At 40.7% G+C, this 14,342-nt stretch overlaps 1 long non-coding RNA gene across 1 annotated transcript in view; it reads right to left on the bottom strand.

Annotated features, from left to right (window-relative positions):
• The window catches only part of LOC116694324 (uncharacterized), a 21,291-nt gene extending 7,201 nt beyond the window's left edge, over positions 1–14,090 (bottom strand). Inside the window, exons 1-2 of the long non-coding RNA XR_004333108.1 lie at positions 14,080–14,090; positions 14,029–14,033 (exon numbers count right to left, since the gene is read on the bottom strand). This is a non-coding gene — a long non-coding RNA (uncharacterized LOC116694324). The remainder of the gene's footprint in view (positions 1–14,028; positions 14,034–14,079) is intronic.
• Between the last annotated feature and the right edge of the window lie 252 nt (positions 14,091–14,342).

Genomic DNA, 14,342 nt, shown 5'->3' with positions numbered 1-14,342 from the left:
CGCGATGCTATCCTCTCAATATGGGCCAACATTTTTAAAGAATGCTTTCAGCACCTTGTTGAATCAATGCCACGTAGAATTAAAGCAGTTCTGAAGGCAAAAGGGGGTCAAACACCGTATTAGTATCCTGTTCCTGATAATACTATTGGTGAGTGTAGATCACAAAGGAGCAGCCGGTTCCGCCGAGGGCAGCCTGGGCTCTTCTTCCCTTTCGCCACTCCGCGTTGTGATGACCACACCTGTTTTCCATTCAGCTCATCAGTCCAGGTCATGTTGTGTGAAAGTCAAAGGGGAGGGGCTCCAGTCTTGTCAAAGTGGCGTGTGTCTATAGGTCATCCCACTATATAAGCAGTTCTTACAGTAAAACTTATACAGCCTGCGGGAAAAAAAAAAATTAAAAACATGCATACGCTGAAAACCCTTAAAACCACATGCTATTAATCAGTGTAAAAGGAACACTCTCACAGCAATGTGTGTGTGTGTGTGTGTGTGTGTGTGTGTGTGTGTGTGTGTGTGTGTGTGTGTGTGTTTTGTGTGTTAACATCCACTTTTGACATTTGCAACTTTAGTTATATCTGCTGCCTGAATGCTTACTGGAGCCACTATTGCCCAGCAGCTTTTAGTGGTGTTGAATGGCTATCACTTGTGATGTGGGGGGGATAGTAGCTCAGTCTGTAGGGAGTTGTGATAGACTGGTAGCTGGAGAGGAGCCAGTTTACTGCCAGGCACTGCCAAAGTGCTCTTGAGCAAGACATCGGACCCACAACTGCAGCTCCCTCACTCTGACATGTCTTCATTAGTGCATGTGTGTGTATTTCACACTTGTTTGTAATGTATATTCAAACAACCCAGTGAAAACTTTGTACTCGCCCATGCACGATCGATGAAGTATAAATTATAATTTATTATTACTATTATGTGAAGCCCATCAGTGCTGTGGGCGTGACACTGAGTGAGACAGATTTGGGAATACAGACAGAGAGGCCATCTGCATACATTGTCGAGGGTATTATTTTTACGAGACATTATGACCGAAGAGATCAAATATGTTGGACTTCAAAAACTTTCTACGATTTTTATTCCCTTTGTTAAATTTTTAACAGATGAAAAATGTGCAGTTGATTGCAGACTATTGTTATCTATGGAAAAATCATGATTGCCTATTAAATCAATTGACAGCCCAAATTACAATGTGTGTGTTTACCTGCCCTGCAGGCATGAAGTCCTGTTGGATGTGTTCTCCAGCAATGTGCGCAGGTTCAAAGGTTTATGTTGCTGTAGCAACAAATGTTTTAGTGGTAATGGAAACCTGAGAGCTGATGTCTTAAAGACTGAAGTAGTACAGTGGTTATGGGACATATATCGCTAAATCAATATCGGCCAGAGGAAATAAAACATGAGCTATGCAGATCCAACTTGGCCCTGGGAGAACTAGCTAGTAGTGCATTGCCGCGGTCCTTGAGACCGCTTAGCATGGAGGAAAGCGGGTCACGCCAGACCAGATCCAGTGCAATCCCTGGCGCCGTGGACTGGGTCACAATGGGCTGCTTGGGGCGGCTGTGGCTCAGTGGTAGAGAGGTTGCCTGCCAGTCGGAAGGTGGTGGTTCGATCCCCGCCCCTGCAGTCATTGTCGAAGTGTCCTTGGGCAAGACACTGAACCCGAGTTGCCCCCGGTGCTGCGCATCGGAGTGTGAATGTGTGTGGTGTGTATCTGATGAGCAGGTGGCACTGTACGGCAGCCCCGGCCACAGTGTTGATGTGTGTGAATGGTGAATGTTCCTGTAGATGTAAAAGCGCTTTGAGCAGTTGTTAAGATGGAAAAACGCTATATAAATCAACATTTACATTTGCTTGCTAAGGCTGCAGCGAGACCCAGCAATAGTTTGCTGATACCAGACCATGGGGCTCAGACCTAAATGCTGGGTCTAATGTTAGCGGCTGCCGTTTTCTTCAGGTAGCAGCCAGCTAGCAGCTAGTTCCGGCTGATTTGACACATTCCCAAGTTTTTAGCTCATTAAGTGATACAGCATTATTTTTTTTTTTAACCACCCAATGTAACTTTCTCCAACTTGCTCTTGTCATTTAATGTAATGTGAAAACTTCAAATCGATAAGCATGCTCTCTGAGCTATATATAAATTGTAGCATATCTGGTATGAGAGTGGAGGTCAAAGGCTGGACTTTATATCCCCTGGATAGGATACTGTAGAGGAGAGTTAGATGAAGCAAACAGAAGTGTAGATAATTCAGATTAGGGCTGCAAACTTAATTTTTTGAGGATTTAGGTTATTCTGGACATCCACAATAGGCGAGCTGAGGCAAGCTTACAATTTTGCAATACTTGCAACGTTACTTGAACTTACTGTATTTTAACATCTACATTTGTCATCACAACTATGAGTCTGGATATTGAGGATGTCTGTGTTTCATCATTCCACCACCTGACCAACCTCCCTACCTGGATGTAAGTCAATGGAGGCCAAAAAGGTAAAAGCAAGTATGCGTCTTGATAAACTGCCAATAATAGCATAGGAATTAGCGTGTCATACATACGCTATTTCATGGATCAGTCTGCCAAAGCTGTACCTTCAAGGTAAATGTACTAAATTGGAAATCTGAGCCAACAAGTGACAGACCTGCACTAAAGCTCAGACTCCGGGGCCCGTGTAAGCCTTTTAACTGGCAAACGCCTTTGTCAAACTTTTAATTACCTGCCCGACTCTCTAGCCTGCCTGACTCAGGAACCTCGTCTGCAGCCCGGATACCTGTCTTCAACTGGCATGCATGGAACAGAACCCTCTATACAGCTTCCCTCCCTAACCAACGTCACTTCACTAACCAGGGTGTTTTATTTGCCTTACGTGTTACTGGAACCAAGGTAAAGTGTAGTGAGTAGTTTTTGCCCCCCCCATAAGGAAAATCCCTTTAGTAACGACAGTTTATATGACACATGCCTTCCGTGACCGTGCGCCTTCTAGTCTTAACCTCCAGTGTTGCAAGCATGTCTCTGTGTCACTGTGGTGAAAATCAAACTAGTTGAGTGAATGATATGAGTCAAGCATGTGACAATGTTATGTTAGACTGAATTCTGAAGACCTACCCAAGTTTCCTCTTTAAATGTGTTAAAAGACGGTTGTTTTTCTTATCTAACGTTTAACCAGCCGATTAATTAGCTAAAAAGACCCATATTGTTGTTTGTGGGTGTAGTGGCGGGTGGAGTTAGATGTTGTGGTGGCTGTATCTGGGATTCCTGAGCTGCCAACACTGCTGATCTGGAAGACCGCAAATATTACTTTGAGTTGCATTAATAAAAAGTCAAGTCTGTTATTGGAAGTCCTGAAATTTGGGACCCGAGTCTGACTCGAGTCAAGTCATGTGACTCCTCCCCCACCTCGGCTAATAAGTAGGGCTGTCAAATGATTAAAATTTTTAATCAAATTAATCAGAATTTTATCAGGATTAATCACTATTTGCAATTACACTGATCCTAACCACTTTTTTCTGAAATGCATACCAAAAGATAAATAACAAGACACAGATACATAATTTTCATGTTATGTTGTTTATAACCCAGCCAAATTAATGGTGGTTTAAATCAAGCTGAAACATACACACCATAATATTTGTCTTTGTAAGTCCCATCGCTCCTCTTTGGCATTCCTCTTAACCAGGATGAACAATTTACAGTATCAATTGAACAGAAAGCAATAAATGTAGTCAAATCATAACAGTGGCTACCACATTTTTGCACAATTTGAGTCATCTGTTGCGTTTTTATGTGGGGGAAAAAAACATTTCAATAAAACTTTTGAATCAAACCAAAGAACAATCTTTACCTTTTCCTCCATCTTTAATCCAGTGTGCTCAAAAATCCAGTTGCTAACTACTATAACAGTTTCAATGAACGGTCTTTTTGTTTGAACATCACCTTTCAAATCTACTGAGCTTCATCATCTTTCAGCCAGTTGCTGAGGCAAACTAACTTGTTCACATTTTCTGAAAGTAAAGCTGACCTTTTCTTGTTCACAATGTGACCTGCAACTGAGAAAAGTCGTTCACAGGGAACAGTGGTTCCAGGAGTGGCTAGATGTTTGTGAGCTAGTGAGGCCAGCTTCTCATGGGCTCCTGAATGAGATGCCCACCACCTCAACGGGCAGTCCTCTAATTTAATGGTGGGCTCTGCTCTGTACCTCTGTATGGCAGGTTGGACCTCTTCATCTTCTGATTCTGAATCTGAGTCCATTTGCAGAAGGCTGATTTTCTTCCTGGGTGGGTTGCTTCTTTCCCAGGCTGACTTGTTGTGCTTGAAGTTCCGCAGCATTTGCTGGGCTGTGCTTAAAATGACCGACAACTTTGCGAGCCTTGGCCGAAGCTTTTACAAAGCCGCTGTCAGCAAGACTCACTGTGACACTTCTCTGCACCATGTGAGCGACACAGTTATGTGTTCATAGCGTGTAAGTCGAATTGCGGCAAACCATGTTGCGTGCACTGTCAGTCCCAATGGTTGTCGTCTTGCCCTGATGTCCCACTCACGTGCAACAGGAAGGAACGGTTCTTTAAAAGCCTCCGCAAGATGCGCTCCTCAATTTTAATATGTCAGCGCAAAAGACTTCAGTTCCCGTGTCATGATGAAAGTACCGTTACTCCGAGGTAATTGTTGTTGTTCACTGATGTCCAATGGTCTCCTGTAGGGCGATATGATTTACTTGAGCCAAACCTTTTCCTTTTTTCTTTTTCGTTTTCGTAGAGCTCGTGGATTTTCGTCATAACTGTGCTCTTGACGGTGGCTTAGGATGAGTCTTGAGACGCCACTTGCAAAACATCAAGGAAACCGAGTTTCTACAATGCCAATGGGTCTACAAACCTTTGCAATCATTTTGCTATGTGGTTGGTCAAATTATCTGAGGTGATTTTGTTAATGGCCTGCGAACATCAGCGTGGTCTGGCGCAAACCACTTGCTGAACTGACGGCCCAGCCAACGCATGTTTGGCGTTGACATGGTACCTCAAGCTTGAACAGTTCCGGTGAAATTGAAACTCCTTGTTACAAATCTTGCAAATAACCTTGTACTTGTTAACGTACCATCATCATTCTTTATATTTGATCCAATAGGGCCCACTTTGCTCACCTTGCTCCATCTCGCCTCTAGCTCCCAACCACTTTCTGACCTGAAGAATTTGTCACACTGCGCATGCGTGAAATGCGTTAAAAAAATTGACGTAATTAAAACAAACAATAATTAACGTCGTTTAACGCGCTATTTTTGACAGCCCTACTAAGATGTGAAGTTCTTTGTCAAAGAATATATGAAGATTATAAAGGATGAGTTGGCTAGGGTTAGGGTTAAATTTGAATGTATTGCACATTATGACTATTGGGTTGACATGCCTTTTGACATTACACAAGCTTACTCATTTTACTTATAACTTGCTAACTAAATGATCATATTATTATGAACATGAAATAATCAGTGTCAACATGTTTTAAACATAAGCATAATTATGGAGCTATAACGGTGACAGTAACCTGAGGTATTGAAAATAAAATTTGGCATTGAATCTACAAGTATTGGCACTGAATAATGTTCAACTGAAGAAAAAAAAATCTCAAAATCAGATTATTTCATTTTATTTTGATATTTTTATGCATCATGATATGTTTTTCAATTCCAATCTTTACAAAGTTTCTTGATTTCTGTTTTTTTTTCCAATTAAAGTTTTTTTACGCTGTCAGGATTTTTACAATGTTACTGTTTTCAGTTTCAACTTTCTGTCACTGTTTTGGCGTGGGGGGGCGTGGCTTGAGGGGAGGGACAAAGAGGGCGCGATTTACTGATAATTTGCATACTCGTGAGAGTGAAAGTGCGCGCCACTTCATCTGGAAAAACGGCCTTGAGTCCGTCATCCTCGCAGATGCCTGGAATAACTGTATGGCCCTATATGTGCGATGGCTTCGACAAATTCATCTGCAGCTGCCAAATCTCAAGTAAGTCTCTATACTTCTGCAGTTAGTTTGTTGTTTTTTTTCCAATATAAGCATGCAGGTTTAATGTTAACTTTTAATGGACGTGGTGCTGTGTTGGCAGATGTTATTAGCGTGAACACAAGCTAGCGTTAACGATGGCTAATAGCGCATGTCAGCTAACATTGGCTAAATTGTGGATAATAGTAACGTTAGCTAATTTCTCCCGCCTAGAGTAATCTCAATATGTCCTCTATAATCTAGTATTTCTTCATATTCTGTCTTCTAGGAGTTTGAGGCCAGTGTAATTGCTGCTGCACAAGGCCTCATAACCGTGCTAACGCAAAATATTCAGCAGCATCGGCCCCCAGTACAGCTCAAACACGAACATTAGCTACATCAAGCCAAAGGAGGTCTTGCTGAACTGGATAGAAATGGCAGACTCGCGGCTCCAACAGATAACGGGAATCAAATTTGCCTTTCTAATATTGTGGAACTTTTTATGATTATCAGACATTAGCTTGCTAGCTAGTCGTAAAACGTTAGCACGGTTCCATACATGGCTGTTAGGGGTGTCGTTCCTAACCGACGCTTTTTAACTATTATTAATCAATGTAAATATTAATATTAAACTTAGAACAGATGAGTTTGCCCCCATGACTTTATTCCAAAGGTACCAGTATTTCTGTTGACAGATTTTCTGGTTGACTAACACTGGCACTCTGGCAAATACACATTCACTAACAGGCATAACGCTACACTGACATTTCTTAAACAAACAGCCTTAGAACACAACAGTTAACATTATAAACATGTATCTCAATCCAGTACATTTTTAACTGATAGTGTTAATCGGGTTAGTTGGACATCCCGTATTGCCATACATCAATGTATTTTTTTGTAAACAAAAATAATAATTCTGGATGAAGGCATTACTATTACTTACATGTCTCATCCAATTTCAGTGTGTATATTCTGTATAATTACAGGCGCCTTCGATCGGGAGGCAGTTCATGGAAAGAATGTTAAGAAGGCTTCAGGAAGTTCTGCAACGTCAGCCAGTGGATTTGGACTATTTACATTTTGTTTTAAGCCATGAAATGGGACTTGTGCACTCTTTTGCTAATGTAGTGGAACTGCCACAAGATGTTGTTCGTGCCTGGTCTGATGTTTTGAGAATTCTTCGCTTGCAAGAGGAGCAGCAAAGACCTTTAGCTTCTTCCTATGTAGAGGTTGTGGCGGGTAGTAGGGGACAGCCAAAATTTGTTGTATCGAAAGAACATCTGCAAAACCTCATTGATATGCAGCTGTCCATCCCTTGCATAGCTAAGTTACTGGGTGTCTGCAAAAGGACTGTGTTTCGGCGGATGCAAGAAGAGGGACCATCAGTTAAGGGATCATACAGCAACCTGACAAATGAGGAGCTGGACACCCTTGTGCGTTCAGTTAAATTGAGGATGCCTCATGTTGGCTACAGGATGATGAAGGGCGAACTGCAAGCTATGGGACACCGTGTAAGATGGGAGCAGGTTTCAGCGTCCATGCACAGGGTGGATTCTGCAGGGATCTTTGAGAGATTCACAGGCTTGGGCTGTGTCGCTAGAAGAATATATTCCGTCAAGGGTCCCCACTCACTGGTTCACGTGGACACAAATCACAAACTTATCAGGTACAGTACAGCTCTCTGTAGAATATGGGTGAGCCATATAAATAAATAAGTCTTTTTCTGGCTTGTTCTGTCTGAGCTTACAAATAATTTGTAACTATGACTATCTGAAGAACATTGTCACAAATACTAAGGCAGTGAAGTTTTTTTTTTGTGTGTGCACAATCCTAGTTCACAATTTTGAAATATATGAACTAATGATGAAATTATGTTTATATCACATACCCCATAGTTGAGCATCTATTTATATTGTCACTAATTGTGTAAAATTTAAACTTCATGATCACAATTATTTTACATCAATTTTCCTGTATATTGTTGCATTTGTATGAAAGGTGCTTGTTACATCTTCTGACTATGATGCCTATACATTCAAAAGCCATTGTTTGAGTAACACTTCTCCTGTCACTGAATTATTGTAGGTTTTATTTATTTTAAAGCTGCTGTTCATGTCCAGCAGAAGTTATCACTTCACCACTCTTTTTCTGTGCTATTCTAGTCACATGGTCATCTTGAATAATATTAACATCAGTTATCTTTGAATAGTCTGGCAAGTACCTGGTATGAAAATAAAAAAACTCTTCTCTTTTTTTTCAGATATGGCATTGTCATCTTCGCCAGGATCGATGGTTATTCACGAAAGGTAAACACTGGATGGAAAAAACTCATTGTAACTGGACCTACCATATTCCATAATGTATATTTACTGAAGTATTTTGTTTCTATGCTGTAGATCATGTACCTGGGTGCTTCTAATAACAACAAGGCATCAACTGCACTTGGCTTCTTCATGAGCTCTGTTGAAAAGTTTGGCTTTCCATTAAGGTAATAGGATGGCAAGAGACTCCAGTATTGTCCTTTTTCATCCAGATGCATTTGCTAAAAACATTAAGCTTTGTCTGTGTTTCTTATGTTATAATTTAGAGTTAGAGGAGACCAAGGGGTAGAAAACGTTGGCATCGCTCACTGCATGTTCACTGTTCGTGGCTGTGGCAGAGCAAGCTACATATCTGGAAAAAGTGTGCATAATCAAAGGTAAATAACACAACAAGGGTTACTTTTGTTTGTTGGTATAAGGTTCGGTACCCCAAATTACAAGTCACAATCACAGTACAGTATTTTCCCAATTTTCCTGTTTATTTAGATATCTTACCACTTATACTCATACTATGTATGTGAATGTGATCAGCTTTTCAGAATTGTTTTTAAAAAAAAATGTCAACAGCAGCATCTTGTCTAGAAACTATTCAGATACAATGGGATAATCAGCACTTGCTGTAAACTGTTGGTGGCAGAAGTTTTAGAGGTTGCAATTTCAAAACCATCAAAATGTCCATCCATCTTCATCCGCTTATCCGGTATCGGGTCGCGGGGGCAGCAGCTCCAGTAGGGGACCCCAAACTTCCCTTTCCCGAGCCACATCAACTAGCTCCGACGGGGATCCGAGGCGTTCCCAGGCAGGTTGGAGATATAATCTCTCCACCTAGTTGGGTTTCCCGAGGTCTCCTCCCAGTTGGACGTGCTGGAATACCTCCCTAGGGAGGCGCCCAGGAGGCATCCTTACCAGATCCAACCACCTCAACTGGCTCTTTCAACGCGAAGGAGCAGCGGCTTACTCCGAGCTCCTCTCGGATGACTGAGCTTCTCCCCTATCCTAAGGGAGACGCCCGCCACCCTCCTGAGGAAACCTTTCGGCGCTTGTACCCTTGATCTCGTTCTTTCGGTCATGACCCAGCCCTTCATGACCATAGGTGAGGGTAGGAACGAAAATTGCCCGGTAGATCGAGAGCTTTGCCTTCTGGCTCAGCCTTTTCGTCACAACGGTGCGATAAACGGAAGTAATACCGCACCAGCTGCTCCGATCTTCGACCCAATCTCACGCTCCATAGTCCCCTCGGTATTAAACTCCTTCACTGAGGTAAGGTCAAATGTCTGATTTGTGTATTATGCCTAATAAAAAATATATATATACAGATTCTTTAAAATGGTGCACTGAATTTTTGTATTTTTGTAGGGTGGAGCGCGTGTGGCGTGATGTGTGGATGGCGATAAACTGTGTAATTACAAACTACTCACAGTTGAAGAGGATTGCCTGCTGATCCCTCCAACAGTCTGCATTTATTTTGTGCCCACTACGTATTTGTGCCACTTCCAGAGGGACCTTGACACTTTCAAGAGGGTGGGACAACCATGCCATGCGAACGGAACAAAACCTGACTCCAATCAACTTTGGACAAGGACTCTCCAGAACCCTGTGCCTGCTCCACAGAACTTAGAAGTACAGCCAAAAAAATGTTAACTTCAACCTTTTTTTTTTTTGGCTTCATTTTATTGAAGAAAGCAACCTAATCATTTGAGTTTAATTGATTTGTGAAGCATCTGCAGTCTCATGAAATAACTTGTCAATTACAGCATATACAAGATCTTTTCTTGGACTGGAACCATGACGGAGTGACAGAAGAGTCTGCCAGTGGAGTAATTCTACCACCAATCCAGTGCCCTTTGGGGTCACAGGCAATGGCAGATCTGGGAACCGTCATTAACCCTATGATTACCTCCCAGGACAATGGCAGAGATCTTTACAAGGCTGCACTTGACTATGTGATTCGTCATGCATAAGCATGGCAGAATAACAAAAACTAAGGTACAGAAAAGTGTGACTGATCCTGACTCTCTCCAGCATGATGCAGCAACTTTTCTTCATCACATTGGATGTCATGCATCATCTCTTAATACTAATTAATGTGGTGTTTCCATTACTTTCTGAAAAACAGTAAGAATGCAGTTTTACTATTGTAAAGGTAGAGTTTTTCACTTTATTTTTTATAGCTGTGTACGTAACCTCATCTGACCTGGACATGTTATCTTTGCTCTTTCACCTGTTTCTCTCTCTCTCTCTAATTGTGTCATTTGTATTTGGTGTTTGTATACAAAAAAGGTTTTCTCTATATAATTACCATACATGTTCATGTGCACTACTGCTGTGTAGACTGTGTTAGTTTTGCACGAATAACAAATAAATGTAGCAAAGTAAGAACTTGACTTTTGACCATGGTGTTAGTGGCCTATGCACATTAACTTATGTAGTTAATATTCATAAAGAAAGAGACCCCAAATCAAATTGGAGGTCTATTTGACAACTGTCAATATCAACCACATTTGTTATCAAGTCAATATTGAGGACAATTTAAATTAAATATATTTGTAAAGAACTCCAAATTCCACAGAAAATGTATTTCACTTGAATAACATGAAAGTAGTACTACATCTGTGGATGACAGAAAATTTGAAAGCTCTTCAGTAACTTTGATCTGAGGAACAGAAACAGCATCACATTTGCAGTTTTATCCTTAAAGTTCTTTACTTCTTTTTTAGTCTTTTCTGTTAACAATGGTCCTAAAATACACATTTTTCAATTTTTCCAGGACAAAAAAAAACATGCTACTGCGGAATCAGCACTAATTTCCCATGCAAATGTGTTTACATTCAATATTCATACAAAATGGTGAATTGTTCACTGAACTTTTTTTTTCTTCAAACATCATGCCATTAAAGGCATCTCTTAAAATGCCTTACAAACAATACTGCCTGACTTTGGCTGGTAAAACATGGGTAGTCATGAAAACATGGCCTCTAAACTCGGCCGAAACCTCTACTCATTCTGATTGCTACTGTCATATCTCTGAACTCGCTGTATGTATTCATATGTGCAACAGGAAGAGTTATTGTATTTGTGCAGGCACTCACAAGTGGGTAGCAAATGTGGTGACCAGGCATTTGTTCTTTACAGTGGTGTTCAAATCTTACATTTATTCTAAAATCTACCCTTTCTGAGGGAAGAAGAGGTTTGTGCCTTTGTCCAGTTAACCACTGCATCACTGTTAGGACCGACAAGCTTGAGTTTTGCTGTTCCAGACATTCTTCATTCAGACCTTGTTGTGCTTCTCGGGTCAAAGGCTCACAAACACCCTGGTCATCATCCTGACCTGCATGATTGGGAAAAACAACAAAACCATTTTTACACCGAATTAACAAATACAAAACGCGGCCCAATTCAGCCTGCAGTTACTGCATTTTTTTATGTACACTTAATGAAAGTAGAAGAAAACTTTAAACAGTTATTTTTAAAGTTAACTGTCTGCATGACAAATTGTGCTGAAAACTGGCTGTAAGAAAAAATAAATCAAACCTGTGATTTCGAGGTCTTGCAGAAAGTCCTGGAAAAGTTTATGATGGCATTTTCTCTTAGATGCCGTGGACTTCCCCTCTCACTCAGCTCAGGCACTAGAATGCTCATTATGTAATCAGCATCTGCCTAAAGATATTTTAAAAATAAAAACTGAAGTCAACACTTTACATATATACTTTATATCTTCCAAAATTATGTACAACCAAAATAACAGCTAGTCATGAAAAGATGATGGTACAACAATCAAAAAGCGATTCAGCTATACAACATGTCCAATCCTGTCAATAAAAGCCGTGAGCCAAATTGAATGAGGAAATGTCCAGCATATTTACTCTGTTATCATCCTCTGGGACAAGGTTTGAGCAGAGATATGGGTACCTCCAATCAACTCCCACAAGGTTGTAGACCTGCATGCCTTTTCTGTATTTGGAAGGCTGGTAGGAGTCAGACGCATTGTAGCATGTAGAACAATGGCTCTATAGTGACAGGAAACATTTGTCTTGATTAGTGGAGGAGCAAAACAACCAACAAAAACTTCCACTAACGGTGTAGATGTTAGTTTTAATACATTTGTAGGTTTTTTTTGCCTTTAATCATTATCAACCACTCTTTCATACCAAAGTATTTTGACATCAGCTTCTGTATATACACCATAGGGGGTCAAGAAACTCAGATCTAAACTATGCCTTAGTCAAGGCTCGGCAGTAGAATTGACCTAATGTTGGTTTTATTTTGTATAATTAAATAAAATTCTCTGCTATATGTATTCTTTACATACATAATTTACACACCTTATAATACTGTCCTTCTGTCCAACTTTACAAGGCCTGTGTACACCAGCTCACACTTTCTTCTGTCAACTCTGTCAGATCAGTTGCCGCCTCCACCTAAAATTAACAACCCTAATTCTTTACAGGATAGCATGGAATATTGTACGTCAAGGAAAGCATTCTGTCTTTTTTCTTTCACTGTTTTCTAAAGCTACTTACAACAGGTATACTCACCCTTTCTATGAGTGAAGAATACCTGATCGTCCACATCATCTTTGGTCAACTGCAAGTGTCAAAGTCTCCTGTTGCATGAAACTGGGAAACACCACTTTAAGAAGCATGGTGACGGGCCACCCTGAGCGAGACTGTACTGAGAACACTTCTCCTGCAGTTTGCAATGTCATCAACAAAAATGCAACCATTGTACATGATCTTTTCACACTTACATGTATAAACTCTAGAAACGAGGACTAGTAAAAAACAATGCAAACCGTAGCAAACCATTTCTATGTCACTTATGGAGTAAGAGGACTTTTTCCCTTCTTGCCATTGCCTCGAACAGTCGCCTCTCAATGCCTTCATCATTTCGTATATAACAATGAACCAACAGAATTACGGAACTAACTAAATGTAGAATGAACATGTACTTCTGAAGAGTCAGTACATTACCTGTCAAAATTCTTTGCTTAATGCACCAGTGTCATTCCTGCTTCTCCAATGAAGTTACATTGAGCTTGTTGAAAGGGGAGCCCTTCGTTTGTCTTTGCCACTGAATGAAAGCCTCTTTGGACAAGGTCATCTCGGGTGATGCAGATCTTAAATCTTTGCTTGCATCAATTCGATTTGCAAGCAACTGGAGGATATCATCTTCACTATAAGAAAAGCAAAACAAGTTTGTAATGTTGAAGAAAAACCGATGAATGGTAAAGCAGAAGACCAAAATCACCTAGAATATCAGCCATAGGCACGCTTCCCTCGCATAGCACACCATTAGTGTGACAGAAGTCGGAATTATAGTCAGGAGTATCCTGTGGACTGAGAATAGCACTATTAAAACACTACATTTTCCAGAAAATTATATTGATAATTATGCTTTAAACCAAACACATCGCATATGTCTACTTTAGCATTTAGAATTTCTATCTGTCCAGAGCTACTCTGGACAGGAAAATTACAACCCAAAAAATGTTATGAAAGATCAAAACATTTGTGAAATAAAATGAACATGTTAATATGTGCACATTTAACATGAACAGAACACAACCCTTTCACCACACAAGCTGGCATGCAGAGCATGTATCTGATGGAAGCAACCACAATCATAAGGTCATTCCTTTCTATCCTGTGAACAGTTGTAAAATTTCAATTTAAAAACAAATATCTTGATCTAAGTGTAGAATATATACAGATTCAGTTAATCATTATCACTCTGGTCTCTGGACTTTTTCTTAGGGTGCTCAAGTGATGAATTTGTGACAGAAAGAAACCTGGACCTCACTTTGCCAGTCCTAAGCTAGCCAGTTGTATCCATAAACAGATGTAGGGACAATATCAATATAAAGATAATATTGTGATAAACATAGATTGGGGGTGGCAGTAGCTCGTCCATAGGGAGTTGGGTTGGGAACCGGAGGGGTACCCACTGGTTCAAATCCCCGTATGGACCCCAAAAGTTGGAGTGTGGATTGGTGGCTGGAGAGATGCCACTTCACCTCCTGGGCCTGCCAGGTGCCCTTGAGCAAGGCACCGTACCCCC

Source organism: Etheostoma spectabile, chromosome 8 (assembly GCF_008692095.1).
Source record: "Etheostoma spectabile isolate EspeVRDwgs_2016 chromosome 8, UIUC_Espe_1.0, whole genome shotgun sequence".
Classification (NCBI taxonomy): domain Eukaryota; kingdom Metazoa; phylum Chordata; class Actinopteri; order Perciformes; family Percidae; genus Etheostoma; species Etheostoma spectabile.
This window is presented reverse-complemented; position numbering and strand designations above follow the sequence as displayed.